This window comes from Paramisgurnus dabryanus, chromosome 22 (genome assembly GCF_030506205.2).
Source record: "Paramisgurnus dabryanus chromosome 22, PD_genome_1.1, whole genome shotgun sequence".
Lineage (NCBI taxonomy): Eukaryota > Metazoa > Chordata > Actinopteri > Cypriniformes > Cobitidae > Paramisgurnus > Paramisgurnus dabryanus.
Genome location: NC_133358.1, coordinates 6,774,074 through 6,797,466, shown reverse-complemented (window position 1 = coordinate 6,797,466; position 23,393 = coordinate 6,774,074). Strand labels below are relative to the sequence as shown.

The 23,393-nt window shown below is 39.8% G+C and overlaps 1 protein-coding gene across 8 annotated transcripts in view; it reads right to left on the bottom strand.

Annotated features, from left to right (window-relative positions):
• The window catches only part of LOC135785316 (NXPE family member 3-like), a 111,300-nt gene that overhangs the window by 62,537 nt on the left and 25,370 nt on the right, over nucleotides 1-23,393 (bottom strand). The window contains exon 3 of one of the 8 annotated variants that reach the window (XM_065294690.2): nucleotides 22,408-22,532. The exons of 5 other annotated variants lie outside the window; for them this stretch is intronic. The gene's annotated coding sequence lies outside the window, so the exon portion shown is untranslated. Of the gene's footprint in view, nucleotides 1-3,638; nucleotides 3,662-18,314; nucleotides 18,476-22,407; nucleotides 22,533-23,393 lie in introns of those variants that run through there. 2 more of the 8 variants (XM_065294687.2, XM_073813156.1) reach the window with 2 other exon arrangements.

The window sequence follows — 23,393 nt, the reverse complement described above, 5'->3', positions numbered from 1 at the left end:
TTTGTAGCTACAGTATTATCCGTGCTTTTCCGAATAACATATTCGCCTTCCGGCACATCCCTACCTGCGACCCATTTATACCTCTCTCAACTATGTGTGTACTTTCAAGGCACACTCAAGAGTGGTACTGATATGCTCGACCCTCGAACGCAAGTGGAGAAATAGCTTGTGTCAGGGGAAAATGGGGAAGCCGAGCAGAGCAAGGTGCCTGCCCTGGTGCGTTCTCTTCCAACCCTAATCAAACTTACCCACCTGTGATTTTCTAGTGATCATGAAGACCTTGATTAACTTGCTCAGGTGTGTTTGAACAGGGTTGGAGCTAAACTCTGCAGTATCATCAAGTATAAGATTTGGGGAATCCTGCCCTAGGGAGTCACTTATGTGGATGCCAAGTCTAACACAGGTTTTCAAAAAGTCAAACCGAAAGAAAGAAGGTCCTTTCTCAGATGAATCCAACAGGAAGGGAGGGGCTGTCGTGAGAAGCACGAGTTCCGTGAACCATGGAAATTAGGGCCAATAGGCCCGGCACCTCGTCTTCCCTGACTTCACTGGGAGAAATGCATATTTGTGAAGACCCTGAGGCCAGCTGTGTGCAGTGTTTCCTCAGTCAGAGCTTAAAATAGATTGCAGTGAGAGATAGATATGTTTGGAGGATGCAAACATATCTATGTGTGGTCTTTCAAGAGTTTGAGCGTGTCTGGGATGCAATAGCAGGAAGCGACCTCAGATTCTTCTTCTGACTTTACAAAAGGAGATGGCGGGCGAGTTGTGACATGCAACGCAATGGTCGCAGTATCGTATGTATGGACTAGAACATCTTTACCTTGTAGCCTGAAACTACATGGCCATTGTACGTGGCTCTCCATCCTGAGTTGGAGGCATGCATGAATACCACAGCATGCTTGTGGACCTGTTCTAAGGGTACTCCTGCTCAAAGAAACTAAGGCTTTGTCCACACGAAGCCGGTGCATTCTCTATCTGATCTTTTATTTCCTCGTTCTAAAAAAATAATCTGTAAACACAGCGTCGTCTCAAGAAATATCTGCGCACACACGAAACCACTGAAACCGACTGAAAGCAGTGTAGTATATATGCCAGATCAGTATGGGGCGCTGTAATTCTGCCACAGATATACACTATACATGGAGAAGAAGACTTTGAGCATGCGCATAACCTTGCGCACTGTATACGAACCAAGAAGAAGAAGTGATGGCAAATGCAACAACTTCAAGAGCAAGAGCGGAGTCTTTCTCCTGGTTCCGTGCTGGATCTAAGAGCATGTGGCGTATGGTGTTGTCCATTATCGCTTGTTGCTCACCACAATTGCATAGAAGCAATAGATTTTGATGTAATAAAGCTAGTAGGCTTAGTAGCTTCTGTAGCATGAACACAATCATGTAGTCCGCCATTATTGTTGTTGCTGTTACGTGTGATGCTGCCGACACGTGATGTGATGACGTTTTCGCTTCACAAAATATACGGATTGGCTGTACAAATGGAAAACCGCAAGGGTGTCGATTTCAGATTTATCCACTTTAGGGCCCGGTTTCAAAAAATAGCGGTTCCAGTCTCCCAAAACGCCGGATCCGTGTGGACGAAACACAAATACGATAACTTTTTTTTATACGTATACAGTGATTCACGTCTCCGTGTGGACAGCCCCTAAAGTTCTGACCACAGGACGAGAGTTTGGTGGCAGGTCAGTTTGATTTGCCGTTGTTGCACACCCATCTCTGGACTCGGCTGTGAAGCCAGTGCTTAAGTGTTCTCATATGAAGCAGCCCTAGCGCTGTCACTCCTGCATAGCCATCATATGAACTATAAGTTTAGTTCACAAATTTTAAAATGAACTAGTTAAATTCATAGTTCATACTTTAAAATATTGAACCAAGTTCACACTTCCAAAAATAAACTAGTTCATTTTTCCATATGTTGCTGCAAGCTATTAATTATTGCCACAGCCCATATAGAACAACAGAGAGGAATTATTTTATCAGTATCAAACAGTGGCAAGGCCCGAAATTTTAAACTGAGAAGACCTCTGTGAAATAGGCTGGACCTCAATGCCTTCTCTCAAATTACATAATTTACATTCTAGTAATGGTTAAACAGATTACATTACATTTTTAAATCATGGATCGAATCATTTTCAGATCAGCAAAAAAAGGGAAATAAGGAAAATAAGATTAGAATAAATCTAGAAATGATCAGCACAAAAAAGAGAAAAGAACAAAGTTACAAATAAAGTATAAAAGTAGTAGAACAGTCAGACAAATAATAACACTGTCTTCTTCATTCTTTAAATTAAGTATAATTCATATTTTTAAAGCTACAGAAGTGATTAACCTTTTGTCTTCTTTTGTTTGATTAACATAATAACACAAACATAAGCAGATTTTTTGAGGGTACTGGCACTTTAAGCCTAAATAAACACAGATCCATACAGTATACTGCACGTCTGATTTCTTTCTGAACTGTTTGCGTTCACTTTAAGACCTAACTGACTGTTTTTATGAGTCTTTATTCTATCTTTATTTGTCATTGTACTGAGTTAGTGCATGGGCTTAGTTATGTCGCTTAAGATTAAAACATTAAAACCTGTTAAAATGTATCTTTGACTAAAATGTGTCAAAGAGATTCAAACAGGAAGTTGATCTGTTTTATGGGGAATCTAAGGAAATAAGACTCTACCAACTTTGATGTATTAGAGGGGACATTGGTAAATGTGATGTCTTGATCAATACGACTTTGTTTAATAGAATTCCTTTTGCATTTACTAAATTTAGTTACATTTATTGTGTTTATTTCAGGGTTTGTGTTGTTGTTACTGTTGTGAAAATGTGTATTGTATTGTGTGTCCCCTTTTTTTGTTTTCATGGTGCTGGCCAGTCCATTAGGGATGGGCATAGATTAATCTTGTACAAAATTAAAGTATTTTTTTAGGTTAATATATGAGTTTGTGATGTGTGTAAATATTATGTATATTTATAAGAGGTGGACATACAACCCGTGGGGTGGATTCAAAGAACCAAAAAGTCAAGCAAAGATGTCCGAGGTCGGGACCAAGACCACAAGTGAGGGTAAGTCTGTGGGTGATTGGGGTAGTCCTGTCAATCAAAGCCCTAACCAGGAGTTTAATAGCAGAAAGGGTGTTGTGTGTTATCAGTGTGAACAGGAGGGTAACATTAAACCTAGGTGTCCCAACAATCCTTCTACCAATGCTTATTTGTGTTGTGTGCCACTACCTGTCCACACTGAGCAGACAGATGTCCCCTTGCATTTTGAGGCAGTAGTCCTTAATGGTCAGGAAGTAAGGGCCTTAGTGGACACAGGTAGCATGCAATCAATGGTTCGCACCCATTAAGTTTCAGGTAATCTCAGAAATGTTGGTCCAAAGGTGCCTATGTGATGTGTTCATGGAGATGAGAAATGTTATTCTACAGCAGATGTTCATGAAGAAGTGCAAGGACAGGTCTATTTGCTGAATGTTGGTCTCATAGATGATCTTCCATACTCAATGCTTTTAGGCCAAGATTTAACGGTGTTGTTTGATTTGTTAACTAGTAGGCATGAATGCAATATGGCTGTAACACGGTCTAGGAAGAGAGCGGAAGATATCCAATATGTCAGTGCATTACCTTTATTTGATTCAGATTTAGATGATCAACCAGAAAAATTGCGCAAGTCGAAGATGCAAAGGAGACAGGGAAAAATCTAGTGTACAAACAAAGACATAAAACATTGTGTTTTAGCCTCTCAAACTAAATGAGGACAAATCCAGCACCACATTTCTCAGGGAACAATAAGTAACAATAAACTCTCTCTAGACATCACTTACACTGAATTTATAAGAGGTGGCCAGCAGCATGAAAACAAAAAGAGGAGACAAAACAATACACATTTCACAACAGTAACAACCAGGGACGGAGTGGGGCCACTTTTCGGCCCGGGAGTTTCAGGCCCAAGACCGGCCCACTTTTTCCATAGTGTTATTCCAAATTAGCACTTTTTTCAAATTGGATAAATAAAGCAACAGTTCAGCTCTTACTATAGTTTTTATTAATATCATGGTTCAATAAATAAGGTAAAAGTTAAATAATATTTCACTTAAGATAAGAAGTTAACAAAAATATTCCTCTACACTCTAAAAAAGGCTTAGTTACTTTTTACCCATAATGGGTAAATATTGGACAGAACATATGCTGGGTTAAAAATTACCCCATGCTGAGTTAAAAATAACCCAATGTTGGGTTGTTGTTATGCAACCATGGATTATAATAACCCAACAGTTGGGTTAAAACAACCCAGCGCTGGGTCAATTTTAACCCAGCAGCGTGTTCTGTCCAATATATAAAATAACTTTTAACCTTTTTAGAGTGTATTCCATAAGGAAAGGTTGATAAATTATTACCATTGCTAATGCTATGAGGCCGATGATTAATGCAAATAGAAATATAAAAGTCCTAATTAAAAAATAAAACAATTTGACAAAAATATTGAATACAATATTGGGTAAATGGCATAACAAGTAATTAATAAGCTTTTTTAGGCTGGTCATTTTTGACTGGGAAAACAAAAGGTGTTATAGGGTTCTGAACACAACCTGAGGGTTAAATAACTTTAATTCATATTGTTTATTCATGGCCTCCTCATTTTCAGCGGGGGACTGCTCAGAAGCTGCTTTCATAATATTTTCAAAGTCTATGAATCGCCATGTATACACAAAAGGGTAATATTTTAACAACAAAAAAATTTTTTGGCTTGTAAATAGTTTGACAAGGGTATTAGTTGAATAATTACGTTGTTAATGCTAATCATTACTAGGCTTATTTCTCTTTAAGTTACCTGTTGTCTCTTTTGTTTGTCCTCTTGAAAATAAATCTGTAGGTTTGGCACATTTGGCAGCATCCTCCTCCAATGGATTTTTTCTTCAACCTGTTTTTTACGCCCTCCTCCTCTCAGACGCGTATTGTTACGGTAGGGCCGGCCCAGCCTGCCAGAGAAAGTTTTCTTGGACGTGCTATGGACCGAACCAACTCTATGGGAGGGGAGGGGAAAACTCCCTCACATGGTACAACCCGCGCTGCAGTGTTGTTAGGTGTGTTCGACATCGGCTGTGGCTGGATGTAACCGATCGGCGAGATTAGCCGCGTGCAGGCGGGGAGGAGGTGAAAACGGAGACGTGAAGTCGGACGCGCTGTGGTTCCCGTAGTTTGCTGCATTTACGTCAGGCATGGCTGATCACGTGCCGTTTGCTTGCTTAATCGCATTCAACATGATTTGTAAGATGTAAACTACATAAAAAGTGAATTATACTGTTTTGAATGTCCGTGTATGAGCATGAGTGGAACTGAAGAGGCTTACAGCATCTGTTTTTACAAGAATAAAGTTTAACAGAAGCATAAATTATTTAAATACCAATGTAGTGGGGTCTACGTTTTTGTATCCATTTTATTTTGATGAAGATGACACAATATAACATCGCGACTACATGAAAAGAGCTTTAACTGTTATAAAAATACAGATTTGTGAGCATTTGTGGAACTGAGGGCGTGAAAATACACACAAAACACACGTGATTGTTGTCATGTGGTGAATCCGACCAATCTTGAAACAGCTGTGTCGTCATTACAGCCCGTGCAGCTCCTCTTCGGGAACTGCGCTGGCTAACTCAGGCGGCTGATCTCGAACCGCTCTCGCGGTACTTAAAAACCATATGACACAGTCACGTGCCTGCAGCGCCAGCTTAAGTCGGACAGAAATACTAACCGGAATGCACTGCTTCAAGTCAGCCGCCGATCGGTCTGCGCAGCGCCGCATGAAGTCGAACACACCTAATGCGAAACCTGTGAAGTGTCATTTAAGAGAAGATAGACTCACTAACGTGACAAATGTAAAAAAAAAAAAAATCGACCGGCCCAAAAGTGAAGCGGCCCACCGGGAATTCTCCCGGTTCTCCCGATTACCCACCCCGGGCCTGGTAACAACACAAACCCTGAAATAAACACAATACACTTAACTAAATTAAGAGCCATGGATAAACTTTAGTAAATGCAAAAATAATTCTATTAAATAAAATCACATTGATCAAGACATCACATTTTCAAATGTCCCCTCTAATACATAAAAGTTGTCTAATTTCCTTAGATTCCCTATAAAACAGATCAACTTTCTGTTTGAATCTCCTTGTTACTAGACTGGTCCATTCAAACAACACACCAGGTATTAAACATTTCAAGTCATCTTAACTATAAAATGAACTTTAACAATTTGATCTATGTTTTTATAAATCACATTTTAGCCAAAGATACGTTTTAACTGGTTTTGATATTTTAATCTTAAGCCACATAACTAAGCCCGTGCACTGACTCATTACAATGACAAATAAAGATCTTAAACCAAACCTATAGTAATGTCTTTTAATGTATTAAACAATGCAAAGGTGAATGTATAAGAATTGTGTGGCTTAAATCCTGGCCATCACATTGAAGTACGATGCAAAATTCATGTTTTCTTAGGGAACAAGGGCCACTCTGCAACTTCTGTGAAGATGGGGGAACAGGGACAGCCTGAAGGACAAGAATTGTACTGAACGCAAAGCGAAGAAAATCGAAACACGAAAATACGCATCCTTCTGACTCCACAAGGGGACCGACTCTAATGCGTCCTTCATCAGTGTTATTGGTAGCCTATCGTCCCGCAGGGAGGTGTGTATAAATGGCTGTTTTGTGCGGGCCGGATGTGCGTCATCTGTTCTGTGCCTGCGCTCTTCCTGTTTACCAGCATTCAACAGAGGTCTGTGGTTAAAACACAGCCGTGTGGACATTCTAACACCGCTTGTGTCATTTTGTGCGGCTTTGTGTACACTGAAGAGTCTATTGTAAACAACCGTTACGTGCGGTCTGGCTCGTTACACTGCCTAGTCCCAGCATTCCCGTGTGTTTACCGTTTGAGTTGGGACATCCAATATATGCTGTTTGGCATCTACTTCATTTCTATCCCGTGGATACTGACGTCAGCTCTGCTTTTTGGTGTGGCAAGCGGCTGCGTTATTTGGGCTAAGACTGTGCGTGCTGCATTCCCCTACTACATATAGAAGCACGCTGCTGTTTTGTTCCTGCTTGATTTGCTTTCGTTTCTTTTTCTTTATATTTTTGCTGTGTGTTTTCATCATTTTTGTCCTGGGTGATTTAGCGCGGCCCGATTTTGGAGTTGTTGGTTAAAACCTGCTCCTACTGTGACTGTATTTAAAGATCTTTTCCTCGTACGTTGGGAAATAACGAGTTCGAGGGCCGCGCTCATTCAGATTATTTATTTCTTCATTTTCCCTTTGTGGTGTTTCTCATTTTGGACTGATTCAGAATGCTGAGATTTTCTCTTGGACATTGTTGTCTTTTCTTTTCCTTTTTCTTTTGTGTTATTATCTAGCTGTTTAAGCTAGAATTTATTTCTTTTTCTTTATGTTGGAAGGGCTTCTTTTGCTCCCCTGCATTTAATAAGTTTTCATTGATTATTTTCTATTGATTTGATTTATTTTGTTTTGTATCACAATTACAGGAGCTGTGTGTCCGACGGCAGTGAGGCTTTCCTTCACCGTGTGCTGTGTTATGCTGTGTGAGCACCACTGATAAAATCACGGGTATTGGAGTGAGTGTGTGTGTGCGTGTGTGGACTTAGTGTGATTCTCCTCTTTTGCTCCCTCTCTTAGCCCATCTGATGCCAATAGGCTACAGCTCTAAAATAAATGTGAATCCTTATTGTGGATTGTGATTTCCAGCTTTAGTAATTTGCTGGGTGACTATTATTCCTGCATTTTAAACTTTTGTACAAATAAACAAACTCTATTTTGCTACCCACGTCTCTTGCTCATTTTATTCAGTGGAATGAACCTGGGTTCCTTATAACATTTTAAGTGAACTGTGATTCCCTGGTATAGTCCCAGGGTGGCGTAGTCTATTGTATATCTTTTGAGTATTGAATATTACTGCAAAAAGACCACTTTTCCACATTTAGACAAGTCTGATGGTGCGACTGTACCAACACAACAGACTGGATAGCTCTAGCCAGGCTCCCAGGACCTGTGCGACTGGGACTAAGGTCCTGCACATGTACCCACAGTGGGGCATCCGAGCAAAGCAGAGGTGCTTGCCATGTTCCAGTCTGGGGCTGCATGAGGGGGTGCCAAGGGTGCGTGTTGTGGAACTCACTTAGCTCCACGGTTCAACTGATGGATCATGAAGAAACCTGGTTGGGTTCTCTGAACATCCAGTCACAGTCCACTGGCAACAGAGAAGGAAGGAGAATGGGTTAGCTCTGCTCCGCCCATAGCACCTGGGGTCCTCTGGAGATCTGAAAAAGGAGAAACTGTTCATGAAATTTGGGTACTGCCAGCTGAAAGCCAGTAGCGGAACAGAAATGAATGAAATATTCTACGCCAGGCCCTCCAGCAGGGGAGGAAGTTGTGCAGTCTGGAGGGGCTGGGTGTTCTTATGTTCAGATCCTCTGCACAGCTTAGGCAGGGGCAGGTCCAATGCACTTCCGGACAGGCATCAAGGTGAAGCGCAGTGAAAACAGTTGCATTGGCCGAGCTGCCCCATGAACTAATCGTCTCGGAAAGCATACCTCAGGACGCCCACACAGCATGTCCAAGTCTGCAAAGAGAAATGCTCACCTTCCAATGCAGCGAATGGCAACTGGTATTCTGGAGGAGAGCAGTGGAACTGCCTTTAACAGTCCTGCCCTATCATCCAACATCTTAACTGGCTATGGAGTGGAGGAGGGTTGGTTCCCTGCAGTGAAAGCCCCAACTGTACTCCTCACGTCTGGCAGCCCAGCGTCAAAACCAGAAACTCAGCTTCTTGTCTGCAGTGTAGGGCGTGATTCATCATCAATGCCAATGAACGTGAGAGAACAATTGTGAACATCCCTAGGCACCAAATACTGGCTGCATCCAGTGGCAAAAGACAGAGTGGCAGGATTTGTGTACAGTATGAAATCAGCGAAAACACGAGGAAAACGCCTCTAAATGAGGAAAAAGCTGTTGTTAAATAGACTGTACTAACAGATTTAACAAGAATTCTGAGCTATCGTTTTACAGACTGCCAAAAAATCACTGAAAATAAATGGACCGTCCATGCCAACGTCCACTGACCACAGGTGGGTTGACAAGTTGCTAGGGTCACTATCAAGTCCAACTAAATGTATTTTTTACTGATAATTGTCAGTTATACTGACATTTTCGTGGCCACCACTAGAATAGCCAGCAAATTTTGCTAAATGTTTTGCCACTCAACAGGGAGAGCTCCGGCATGCTCACGTGGAAAGTGACGTCAGTGCATACCCTCAATAGACAGTTTCATCGGATGCACGTGTGTTGTCACGGTAACGAGTTTGGTCGGAACTTCACTTCTGGTTTCTTTTGTTTAATGGTCTGACTAGTGGCTAAACTGATCTCTGGAATGAGTGTATGTGTACATGAATCACCATTATGTAAAGGGAGGTTTGGCAGCCGGTTTGTAGTTGGCATTGTATACATTATAGTACACATTTTACACAGCAACGTTGGCTAAGTGTCATTTTTTATTAGCTTTAGCTATGAAATATGAACTAAGGTGATCTACTTATTGTTTATTGTGCTTGTTATCAGAATTAAACTACTCTAAAAGGACTTTGTTGTTATTTGTTCTTAGCGGAGTTTACCGAAATTTACATGTGTTCCATGAAAGCCTTTGTTTATGTTGTTAATGCTGAAACCATCTATAAAGACTGTGGAAATGCCAGTCATGTGATGTTCACTTGTATCTTCAGGAACTGTTTTCCAAACAGACACAAAGTTATCTGCTAAAATGTATATGTACAAAATTTACATTTGATACTTATTATTGTACACTATTTTGATATTAAACTACAAGCAAAACATTTTCTCTTTAAGTCTCCTCAAATTCATTCTAGCACAACCCATTGAGGCATTAAAGGTGCAAAAGAGGATGTTTGTTTTATACATTTTTGCAATATCACTTGAAACTGTCTTTACTAAATGATAAAAGATTTATTAGCTGCACTGAAAGTAATATTATTAATATACGTCATCTGTGCACAAGATAGGGCCTTAAAAAAATCAGCCAATTCCTCATGCAGTCATCGCATAAGCGATTGGCCCTCTGGCTTGTCAATCACTGCCATTACGATCCTTGTGAGAGACGTGCGTGCTCCAGTAACTAAACACAGGCGACGCATGCGCATAGCGCATGAAACTCCGTCTTAAGTTTCGTTTTGTTTTCATTGTCGATCCTGCTTTCCTCCTCGAATTTGCACCACGGTAAAGAAGAAACTCGAAGGAGGACGCAAAAGAAAGACTTTTTTAAGCCGCTGGGAATAGGAGAAATTTGTCAGAAGAACGTAATGTAAACAGAGTCGTTATTGGAGAAACATTTCAACGCTGGAGAGCAATGAAGGAACAGAGAGGTGTCAGAACAGACGTGCAGTTCTTCCCGACAGGTAAAAGTGATTATTCTTTCTTTGGGGAATAATTATTATTGTACTGTTATTCAAGTATATTGACGTTGTTCTTGTACTGTAGTTGTAAGGCAGTGACCAGTCTGCTACATGCTAGTTGAAATGGGAGTAGCGTAGACTGATCTAATGTTTTAACGTCTTATTTGTTTATTATCATCATCATTTCACATAATGAATCCACTGACGCGAGTCACGCGACACAGCATATGCCGGTGTTAAACAAACACTCGTGTTCAAATATTCGTGCCCGAGTTTTGGAAGGCGTTCCCTAGAAATGAGCTGTGAAGGAGGGAGGCTGTTCTTACGCATGCGCTCATTTAAAAAACTCAGTAACCGTTTTTGGATTCTCAGTCGGCGAAAAACATCCTCTTTTGCGCCTTTAAGGGGTTGGGTCTTTATCGGCAGGTTTAAATCACATCAACATTCATTACCATTGACCCTCCCTTCCAGGGCCGGATTAACCATATGGGCAACTGGGCAATTGCCCAGGGGCCCAAGACCTCTAAAGGGCCCAGGGCAGCAAGGGCACGAGCAAAATACTGTATCTGGTAATCTCCCGCTGGCCGCTTTATATTAAACAAACTGTCAACACGGGCTTTTGCGCTGCACAGAGAGATGCTGCGCTGCCTATGACTTTAAATGTGAGTTGAGAGAGCGGAGTCAGTCTAATGCGGACTGACCAATGAAGAGAGGTCCTCAAGTTAAGACCCTCTCTTCATTGGTCAGTCCGCATGAGGTCGATCAAAGGTTCGCTGAGTGTTACGGACGCAAGGCGTAGCTACAACTGAAAAAATTAGACGCTAAGTGGGAGCGCAAAGTGGAAATTAAAAAAGGAAAAGGACATCAGAAAATGTAACGTATAAACAGTGGTGTAGTATACGTGATACGCAGGTATCTGCGCGATCCAATCGGCATATGAAATCAAATTACTATAGCGGCGCTATACTGGGGAGCAGAGAACCCACAGGCGAGTGACAGCAAAGTACCGCGAGAGCGATTCCAGTTATCACATGGAGAAATCTGCTTTGAATCGCTCTCGCGGTACTTTGACATCACCAAGAGGTCTGCTTAGCGCCAAATTAAGTCGAACCTGCAGTGTAGCAGTTCACACAACCCTGTAAACAATCAGTCCATGTGGAGAAGTGAACGAGTGCTGCAACATAAAATCCGGAGAGTTAACAACGCACATGTGAGAAAACAACATTTAAATCATCAGTCCAGTTTATTACTTTATCTGGAGGTAAGGCTCCAATAAAATAAAATAAGCCGGTGTTTATGTCCTGATGGTTTTTAGCTGCCTTCCAGCATGTTTGCTTGTGCTTCACAGTGTTAAACTTCCTTTCTCTGTGTTCATTTATATATCTACGTTCAAGATGTATATGATCTTAAACTTCTGTGAGGATAGAAGATTGTAAACAGTTTATTTAATTTTAATTAACAGTTGAGTAACTTTTGGCCCTGAGTTGGATGTTGATGAAAACTAAACCAGTCTAAAAATCAGTCCAGTTTCCCCTGCTGTAAACCCATTGGCTGTTAAAGTCTTTTTTTCTTATAAAAAACTGACATGTTGAAAACACATTCAGTTTATGTGTTTATGAGTACACTTTCAGAATGCTCTCAGATACGATATATGAAGATCCATATTGTATGCATCTATGAGTGTGGTGGTGCTTATGGGGTGTCGTACTGGGACAAGTGAGCATAAGGGTGAGAGGGAAAAATCACAGTATACTCACTACAAAAATCTAGACTACACCACTGAAAATAGGTAATTTCTTCACTCCTGTTAATGTTGCAGACAGTTCTGTTAAGTCAACTTCCGTCAACGACAAGGACAACTCCGCTAGCCAGGACTTTTCTACACCACCAGCTTACGTTTACAGCCTGGAGATTATACAGATGCTGATGTGTTTTGTTTTCATAGCAGCATCATATGTGAGTGAATGTCTTTTATAGGGGACATAGTAGTGCATTTGAATGAGCATTTAAATATTCAAAATACACCTGATGACAGTTAGAATTTGAAGTATTGAGTATATTTACTGTATATTACAGTAACATATTCTGTATATGACCATATTATGTAGGGATGCACTGATACCACTTTTTTGGAATACGAGTACAAGTACAAGTACTTGCATTTCAGTACCTTCCGATACCGATACCGAGTACTTAATAAATAAACATGGTTTAAATTTACAGGTAACAGCTTTAGTCATATAATTTAACAAAAAAACAAAGGACTAGTTTTCCAGTTAGTTGTAAACTCTGCCTCTTTGGACAACACAAGAGGCATTAAAACCCCTTACACGCCGCTCAAACATAGACATTTCTCAGACCGTGGTATCGATTCCAGGTATCGGGGGACTTTTAACGAGTACGAGTACTTTAGAAAATGTGGTATCGAGGCCGATACCCGATACCGGTATTGGTGCATCCCTAATATTATGGCGATCCTGGAGTCGTGATGATGGGGCCCTTAAATATTGTTGCCCAGGGTATAACAAAGTCTTAATCTGGCCCTGTCCCTAGCATATTGCCTTTACACAAGGAAAAGTGTCTTACAAAAGTCAAATCAATATATTGTTTTATGTGAATGAGTGGGTAAAATGGTTTTTACATCTATTTGTAGTAACTTTCCAGTTGTACAAGATCCAGTACTTTTTTGTTAGTGAAAAATACATTTTTGGTATGTGTTCCTTGGCCTTATTTCAGCAACTTTATTTATATTTTTTTTTTTTACTAACCATGCATAAACATCATTTACTTAAAAATACAAACACGTACACACATCACATATTATTTTAGCACAGTTTGTGCTGAAAACAATGTTATGTGATATTAGCCATTAATATGTTTAAAGTAGTGATGCACCGATGTATCAGCCGCCGATAGTTATTGGCCAATTTTGATGAATTTGAAACCATCGGCATATCGGCAATAGCACGAGAAAGGCTGATGCCGATTGTTTATTAATTAACCTGCATAAAAGCAATGAGTTGCATGTCTGTTGCATAATCCAGCATTTTTAACAATAATTATCAAAATAATTAAATACTTCCCAAAACAAAATAAATCTGTATAAATTATAGTTTGTCTGATGTGCGATGAGGGAATAAAAATATAAATCACGTAGTTAATCATGCGAGATTACTCAGCATTCAACAAATCTTGAAACGTGGAAAATCGACAAATTCTAAGTACATGCAGTTGTACGAGATAATGCAAGAAACATTACTAAGGCAATGGATGTCAGTGATGTCGCAAGTTTACCCTTACTTGGGCTTGTTAAGTCAACAGAGCATATCTGACATGATAGCATTATGCAGACAAATCGTTGGCCACTTCAAGCATTCCCCTCTTGCGTTCTCGCATTTACACAGTGTCCAAATTCAGATGGGAATACAACCAAAAATTCTTCAGCAAGACATTGCCACACGGTGAAACATCACTTTTTATATGCTGCGAAGCCTCTTGGATCAAGCAATCGCGGCTTATAGTGCAGACTATGTTTTGCCCGTGACATTAACTGCTCATCATTGGTGTTTAATTGAGAACACGGTGTCTATTCTTTCTTCATTTGAGCAACTAACGAGGTAGATGAGTGCATCTGGAGCATCTGCAGTGGATGTGATTCCATCAATCGTTGCACTAAAGCAGCTACTGAGCAAGGACCTTGAAACTGACCAGGGAGAAAAAACCACAAAAAAAAACTTTTAGATGCAGTGCCTAAGGGTTTTGCTAAAATTGACTCAGAACCTCTTTATTGTATCGCAACGCTGCTAGACCCACGATACAAAAATAACTACTTCGATGCGGACAAAAAGCAGGGAATACACATGATGCTACAAGCACAACTTGATTTGAGCGACTAAAGTAGTGGAAGCGACGCGGTGCGCCAACCAGAGGACAACCCGATAGCCAAAAAGCCACACAAGGAAAACGAAAAGGCACCCAGTCTGTTTGATATGTTCGATGAAGTTCTGGAGGAGAATTTATCACATGGAATAAGGATTAACCCTACATCACACAAAAGGATGCATACATCGCAGAAATACCAATAGAAAGAAATGAGAATCCCCTGCAATACTGGCAAGTCAATCAAGGTCGCTTTCCATCTCTTGCAAACTGCCCGCACGTATTTGTGTGCACCGTGCACAAGCACTGATAGTGAATGACTGTTCAGTGCTGCATCCAATGTCTTGGATAATAAAAGAAACAGACTGCACTGTGAAAAAGCTGAAAAGCTTCTTTTTATATAGAAGAACTTGCCCATGTTTATAAGATGCAACCATAAAACTTGATAACAGTATATGCACTGAATAAACTGTTAGTGGGTTTTTAAACTATGTTGTGTCATAACTGTCACAATGAAGGGTTCGGAGTCAATAGCAAGTTAACAATGTTTATTTAGAAAAGAGGTAGATGCAGAGCAAAGTCAATGTTTCAAGATCCACACACGGCAATACCCTCGACTCACGCCGGATATAATCACTACTGCCGATATGAAGCACACACGACAGTAGGAGAGAGAGTGAGTCGACACTATAGGAGAATAGTCCAGTACAGATCTTGAAGAGAGAGAGCCACCCACGTTCACCGTAGTAAACACCAGCACAATCACCTCACGCGACAGAGGGCATGATACACGCACGACTGAAGGTGGATGAGGCTGAGATGGAAGATGTTAAATCCAATGTTTAACGACTGGAGGTAATCCACTGTGGACGCAGATGTAGATGACGCAACCCGGAAGTGAATGGTGTACCGCCTGAATACGAAGCGAACCAGCCGTTCCGAGAAACAATCAAAGTCCATAGAGTTCATATAATCCACAATGTGTGAAACCTAGATATACCACTCACGGAAATGGAGATAGCCGGAGAAACCCGAAAGCAACTGGTGTACCCCCTGAATACGAAGCGAACCAGCTGTTTCCGAGAAACATACAGAGTCAATGAGGATGGCAAATGTAATCCACAGGCGAGAGGATCCCGGGTGAAGACGAGCCTCTGGACGCCGAAGCCAAACCTGAGGTAACTAGAGGGAATACACAGAAACGTCCGACAAGACAAGGCAGGGTAGCAAGACTGTGACCAAAACATTGAGCGCGCAACGAAAGACAGGACGGCGTGAAATATAAAGGGAAAAGTAAACAAGACACCACCGGTGAACAATTACCGAAACGAGCGGGCGGGGTTTAGTGAACACATGAGGAACCGTCACCACAGGTAAATAAACAACACATACCCCACACACCACCACCGATCACTCAGAAGTCATGACAATAACAGTTTAAATATGACTTTATTGTAAAGAAGAAAACCTCTCTTTGAAGTTTGTCATTTTATATTTTAATCTTTATGTTAAACATCTACTGTATGTTCATTGGAAATGATTCAATGTTCTAGTTTGCACCATCCACAAGTATTGAATGAACTGTTCATTCATGAGTTTTTAATCTTTTTCATAGTACTTTAAATTTGATTTTGTTGTTAAAAAAAGTATTGCAAGTGTATAAGTTTATTGCAAAGGTATGACATGTTTGCATATTTTTATAATTGTTAAACAGATCTGATCTATGTTCAATTAAAATGATTTAATTTTCTGGTGTGGACTATTGTGCTGGCTCAAATGTCTTGGACAATAAAAGAAACAGACTGCACTTTATAATGGGAAAAGAAGTCCAACTTCTTTTTTTGAAGTAGCAATATTTATAGCAAAAAAACACCTTTGAAGGTTGTCATGTTGTCTTATTATATTATATTTGTTTTAGCTTACTTTGTGCCTCTCTTATTATGTTGGTTAGTTGAATGTTAATTAGATCCAATTCATGTTAAGTAAAAATAATTTGATGCAGAAATAAACTAGCTAATAGACCAACTGTATAGTTTGTATACAAGTTTTTAATATCGGTATCGGCATTGGTATCGGACAGAAGTTGTCTGTTTAAATCGGTATCGGCCCAAAAAATCCTATCGTGCATCCCTAGTTTAAAGCAACTGAAAGACCAAATGTAAGAGCATGTTAGAACCTATGCCGGTGTCCCAAAATGGTCGGACCCCAGAGGGTTAAAAACCACGCAAACGTCATATGTAGACGGAAGACAACAGTATAAAACGCCCAATTCACTGCACCTTTATTGACACTCACCCTTGTAATGCCACAGTTAAGGCTGCTCACTGTCGTTGTTTGTTCAGCCTACATACTGTCACGGTAGGCAAACACACTGTTTCGTCCATGTCTTGTGTGTGGTGTTTACTCACCTGTTATGTCATGTGCTCGTTATCCCGATTCCCTTCACCTGTGTTGATTGTCTCACTGAGCATTTAATGATGCTCTCCATAAATATTCACTCAGCTCTCTGTTCCCTGCCAGACCCTCACTCTATGTTGGTTATCGTGTCGTTTGGATTACCGTGTTTCTGTTTGTTGGATTATCGAGTTACATGTCATCTTCGTGTGGATGTTCTGGTATTCTGTTGGATTATCACCACTGACCATACTCCACCAACGTCATCACCTACTACCAGCACTCATCACCATAGTCCTTCGGTCCCCATTACCACCAACTGGACTCTGTGTTTTCCCTGTTCTGTGTGTCTTATCCTTGTATGTGAATAAACATTTGAGTATCCCTGCGACTGCTTCCTGTACCTTTTTGTATCGTTACACATACCTGTGGCTTACCATACATGTTTGGCAAGCCATTGTGTTTGTTTGTTTGTTTGTTTTGTTTTCTTTTTGTGTGGTTGTTTTGTACATGTGTGCAACCAATCAATCATTCATTCACTAACATCTTCAAAGTTCATAATAACAATTACACATGTAAATATCTCTTTCAGATTTCACTAATTACGTCAAGCAAAACTCTTGGATATGTGGATAGCTATCATAGACAGATGTACTAACAATATCCACCTCTATATTAATAGTATAGTATGGGCCATTTTGTGTCAAATCAACCAAATTTAGAACATTTTTGAATACTTTTTCTGGAGAAAGTAATACTAACATGAGGAAGAATGCAAAAATATTAAATGCAATGGATTTATATTTAGCCTACTGAGTTATTACTGATTTGTAAAGTGGGGGCAAAAATGGAGTGCCAAATGTTTTTAAAATAATGGCTCTTTGTATTTTTACAAAGAGATTGGTAGATATATTACTAGAATCTGTTGACTATAACAATCCTTGTTGCATTACCTGCCAATGGCCACAGTTTAAATAAAAAAAAAACTGAAAGTTAAAAAAATGCTAATTTTGTGTGTTTTTTCCTAAGTTTGTATGCTTAAGAGGTAAGATATCTTAATATCCTTTTTGATACTGGTTCTTAATGTACTTGTCTATTGGTAGCTACATTTATTCAAGGACCTATAGTGTCATTGGACACATGCACATTGCCACGTTACGCAGCTGGTCCTAAGTTCATTTCCAGTCTGTGTTTATTTATCGGTCAGGCTAGAGACTAAACTGATCTCTGAAAGGAATACCATTTCAAAAATAAAATGTTCAGTTTTCTAATGACGAGAGGAGATATCGAGCATAGATCACTGCTGTGTGAAGAGTTTCGCTGCCAGACTAGATTTCAAGGATCTGTAGATTACATTGTACAAAACAAAATGAACATTCTGATGATGGGCCGTTGGCTTATTTGAAAATAATGCATCTATTATTTTAGTTCAACTTGTAAACTGATATGGAACTGTAATGCTATCAACAGACCTAGAACTACTTCATAGATGTGTATTGACTGAAAAATGATGCACACCCAAACCTTTCTCAACCAGTGTTACGTACGCTGTACTATGCAAGTGTTTTTGTTGTTGTTGTTGTTGCGGCATATGTGTGCGTGTCTGCATGCTGTGTTTCAGGTGTAGATTCTGATTTGACCATCCATCCCAGATAGCACAGGTACATCTGCAAGATGTCTAGTAAAGATCTGGAGATCTGGAATACATCTGGTGTGTAAAAACATAAAGGTCTTAGAAAGAGCTGCTTTACATACATTCTAAATCAAAAACGTCTTGCAGACGTCTTTAATATGTCTATATGACATATTTTAGGAAACGTCTCAGAGACGTATTGCAGATGAGCAAACAATGTAAATAATACGTCTTTCAGATGTAAACGCAGACATCAAATAGACGTCTTTGAGATGTATGTGTGCTATCAGGGATCTGTCAATCTGCGGGCGTAAGGGTCTGATGTCACGGATCGTGCCACCAATCGCAGATCATGTCTGCGATTGTTGGCGCTGTTTATGAATGGCTCAAACTTCAATGGCGGCAGCTAAAAGACATACTCTGGGTTGGGGAGAGATGTTGCGTTTGTCGTGCTCATTAAAAGAAGCTGGTCTGCTGTTATGTATGTGCGTATTTTTAGACATCTGATCCGGTGAGGCGTCAGTCATTCTCATATGCATACACATACAGTATCACGCAGTGTGATAATCGTGCAATACATGCGCCGAAATCCGGGAAGGACTGGTGTATCATATGCTCTCAAAATTGAAATTTGGCGTATAGCACGATAATCACACTGCGTGTTATTTGGATGCATTTCATGAGAATGGACATACACAGCGACCAGAAACTTACTTTTGCAGCGGGCACACCGGAGCAGACTTCAGCCTTTGTGACTGGGTTCAGCTTCGGCCCAGTTTTTAAACCCTGCATAATTTGTAAGTGGTCCTCATTTGTAATGCTGATTTGTGGGCTGTGACCGTACGGGATTTTGTTTTACCACGGTGAAGAAGCAACAAAATCACACGGTAGGCTGTTAACAGCAACCCACCCCAGGAAAGCAGTAATCTTATATATTATTAAAACAACAAATTATATTAGCAATAACAACATGAATTACTATGTATTTCTATATGCCGTGACATCACCGCACCGCATTTATGTGCATAGCTTTCTTTCACGCTTCAGCTATGGTCAGAACTGCAACAATGTACGCGAATCTCATCCACGCGTCAGCTCCTACAGTCTAAATGTTGCTCGCTGCCCAGCTCCATGCACAGAGGGTAGACGCACATTTCACCGTGACAGCGCCACCCCGCACTCGTTGGCCAGTACAATCGACACAGTAGCCTATCTGTACAGATGTGAAGCTAAGATTCATCCAAACAGTCACTAAGTTTGGCTAAATGGGTCTAAAAGTCGCTAGATGTAGCAATAAGGTCGCTAAGTTGGCAAGCAACACAGTCACTGAGTTGGCAACACTGCTTCAGCCAATACCTTTTTTAAGCAAGTAAGCCCCACCCACTGATTAACATTGAATTTGCATACAAGTTGAAAATAAAAATGAACACGAAAATTAAAACGAAAATGAAAAAGAAAAACAGAACATAAAATTAAAACTGAACTTTACATTTTAATTTTGTCCCTATTATTGCTTGGGCATGAATAAAAAGCCTTTTAAAAAATGTATTTACAGATTCCTTTTCAAGCTTGCCTTTTTATTTTAATATTGTCAGTCTTGACTCAAGATTATATTGAAAATGAAATGTCAAATCGTCAATTTAATTAAATTTTTCAATTTGGCCGGAATGATGCTTCATCACGTTAAAAATAAAAATGAAATAATTTAATATAATGTTTTAATTTTTATTTTTGCATTTCATTTTCAAATTTGGGACATATTTTGCGATTTTATTTTATATTTTATAATTTAATTAATTATTTTATAATTTAATTAATTAATTTAAAAAAGTCCAAAAATACCTTCCATATATAATATCTCAGAGGGTAGTTGTGTGTGTGTGTGTGTGTGTGTGTGTGTGTGTGTGTGTGTGTGTGTGTGTGTGTGTGTGTGTGTGTGTGTGTGTGTGTGTGTGTGTGTATGGCGTGGGAAAATGCAATGACAAGGGCATTGTTTGGTGCATTGGAAAGTGAGTATAGTGAAAATTGGATTCAATGAGTACTTTTGACTTGCAATCATTTATTGCCAATTTAACTTTGCAATGTTTAAGCGGTGTAGAAAAGACAAGTTGTTGCAGATAGCTAACCACTATCGTATTCCTGTGGTGAGAAAGTCTCTAAAGGGCATTATTAAGATTGAGATTTGGAAACATTTGGTCGAACTAAAAGTGTTCTTATCTTCAGATTCAAGGAGGAGCGAGCTGACATGTCGGCTGTGGATAAAAGTATGCCTAGCGTGGGGAACTCAGAGGAGGCAACAGGTGAGAATGCCGAGGTGGAGGCCAAGCCCAAGGCTGTCTTACCTCCCTTCTATCCACTGTCTCAATCTTCTGTGGAGTCTGGGGATGATGCACTACTTAAGGTTCGCATAGCCCGACTCCAGATGGAAGCGCAGGAGCGAGCTGGTAGACTCCAAACTGAAATAACGCTACACTTAAAGATCCGTAAATTGGAAATTTAGAAACAGATAAAACTGGGACAGCTCTAGTTAGAGTCAGCGAAGGTTGTCTCTGACCAAACCGCGCAGCTTAAACCTGTTAGCCCCGTTGTTACTTCAGTGAATTTGGCATACTCTGTGAGTGATATTTCGACCGCAACATTTGATACTAGTAAGCAAATTGCTTTAGTGCCTCACTTTAGAGAATCCGAAGTGGATACGTATTTTGCTGCTTTTGAGTGTGTGGCTGCTGCACTTCATTGGCCAAAAGAGGTTTTGGTGTCTTCTGCCACAGTGTCGACTAGTTGAAAAGTTCAGGAAGTTTGTTCTGCGTTATCAATAGAGGAAAGCTTGCAATATGATGTGGTAAAGAACGCTGTTCTTCGCGCATTTGAATTGGTACCTGAAGCGTATCAGCAATGTTTCAGGAACCATAAGAAGGTCGCTCATCAAACATTTGTGGAATTCGCCCAGGAGAAGGGAGTTCTTTTTGATAAATGGTTGTCTACTAACAATATGCAAGATTTAAGTTCGTAGCGAGAGCTAATGCTTTTAGAAGATTTTAAGAATTGTTTGTCAGAACGAGTAGTCACATACCTGAATGAACAAAAAGTTACGTTGTTGTCACAAGCTGCTATTCTTGTGGATGAGTACGTATTAACACATAAGAGTGTTTTTGTTTCAGGCCGACCAGAGAAAGCACTGAATTCGTTGTCAACTCAAAACTGTTCACCACAGAGTAAAGAGACCAGGGCCTTGAACCAGATTTTTTACCCAATTGGTTCGTTCTGAACAAAAACAGTATTTTAATGTTTCTGGTTTTCAGTTTAACCCTAAAGTTGACGTTCCTGAACTGGTTAGAACAAAAAAATTAAGTTCTCGAACTGGTTAATAACGTTCCATGTCAGCTGTGGGACTAAATGAGTAGGCTGATCATTAGGACATTAAACTTAAATTATTAGTCTACATAATTTTTCTTAAGTCTCTATCTTGTCATCAAACATTAAAAAAGACTACATGTAAGCGGCATAACTGTAATTCTGACATGCCTACGTTTGTTGAGTGCACTTAAACACGCGCACACACACAGACGGAGGACGAATTCCAAACGGCGCTTTGGGAAGAAGTTGCAGCATAAACACATAAAGTCGCTCCACGTAAAGTGAAAATGACGTTGTTTTTCAGTGCTTTATTCGCCAAATGTATTTTAATGGACTAAAGTATGAGAGATAATCAGCATAAAGATAACGACGTTTGATTGGAGTTGGACCGACACATTTAACCACATGTGGGTCTGTGCGTACAGAACATTGTTCACTTTAGCACCTTTTTGCGGTTAAATTGTTTAAAATCACTTAAGTGTTAACATTTTCAAGCCTACTTAAATTTGCAAATTAATCTGCGAATCGCATGCGAGCTGAACCGTGGGTTGTGATCTGTATGGATCATGGATCAACTGCGATCCGTTACACCACTAATTAGTATTAAAAAAACAAACATCTTGATATCTTTGGTAGCCTACAATATTTACCTTTTATGATTGAGCATTAAAGACTTGGGCTTGAGTAGGCTACTTGCTGGTGGCAAGCTTCTCATTTCTCCGATGAGTCAACGACAACCGGAAGTAAACTTCACAGAGCCATATTGCACAGAAATCTTGTCAAAGAACAGAAAAAAATAATGGTATTAACCCTCTGGGGTCCGACCATTTTGGGACACTGGCAGAGGTTGTGACATGCTCTTACATTTTGTCTTTTTTCAGTTGCTTTAAAACATTAATGGCAAGTGTCTCATAACACTGCGTTCAGCACAAACTGGGCTATCATATTATATGAGCTACATGTATGTACATGTTTGTATTTCTGAGAGAAAAATGTTTATGCGTGGTTTTTAAAAAAGCTAAATTTTTAAGTCACTGATATAAGTCCACAAAACCCATACTAAACATGTTTTCACAAGACTTTTCTAAACATAATCTAATAGTCTCGAGTTTTTTCTTTAAAATGATGTGAAAATCATTCTGCCTACTCATTCACATAAAACAATATGTTGATTTAGAAATTGTAATACACTTTTTGTTTAGAGGGGCCGTATGCAAGAAGGATTGATTGACAGCTGAGCAACAAAAGAATCGCATAATGAGCTGCATAATGAGGCAGGAATGTGAGAGGGCACTACAGTAAAGAATGTAGAGGACAAAAGGAATATACATTTTTGTTTGTGGTTTATTAAGAAGTGAACAATATAATCAAAATAGAAATTAATGTGAGTAGAAACAAACCCTATTCAAAAACTTAAGTTGTATAAACTAAGAAACAATAGAGCTGCTCATGTGGCTCATGTTACCATATAACTTTGTCCAAAAATTGTGAATATGTTTTTCCAATTCATAGTTTTGTACTGATGAGAGGGATGCAGACCTGTAAGAGAGTTATAAACAACTCTTAGCATAAATTGTCCACAGAAATACTCTTACATACATAACTGATGGGTAAATATCACTGATAGCACTACATT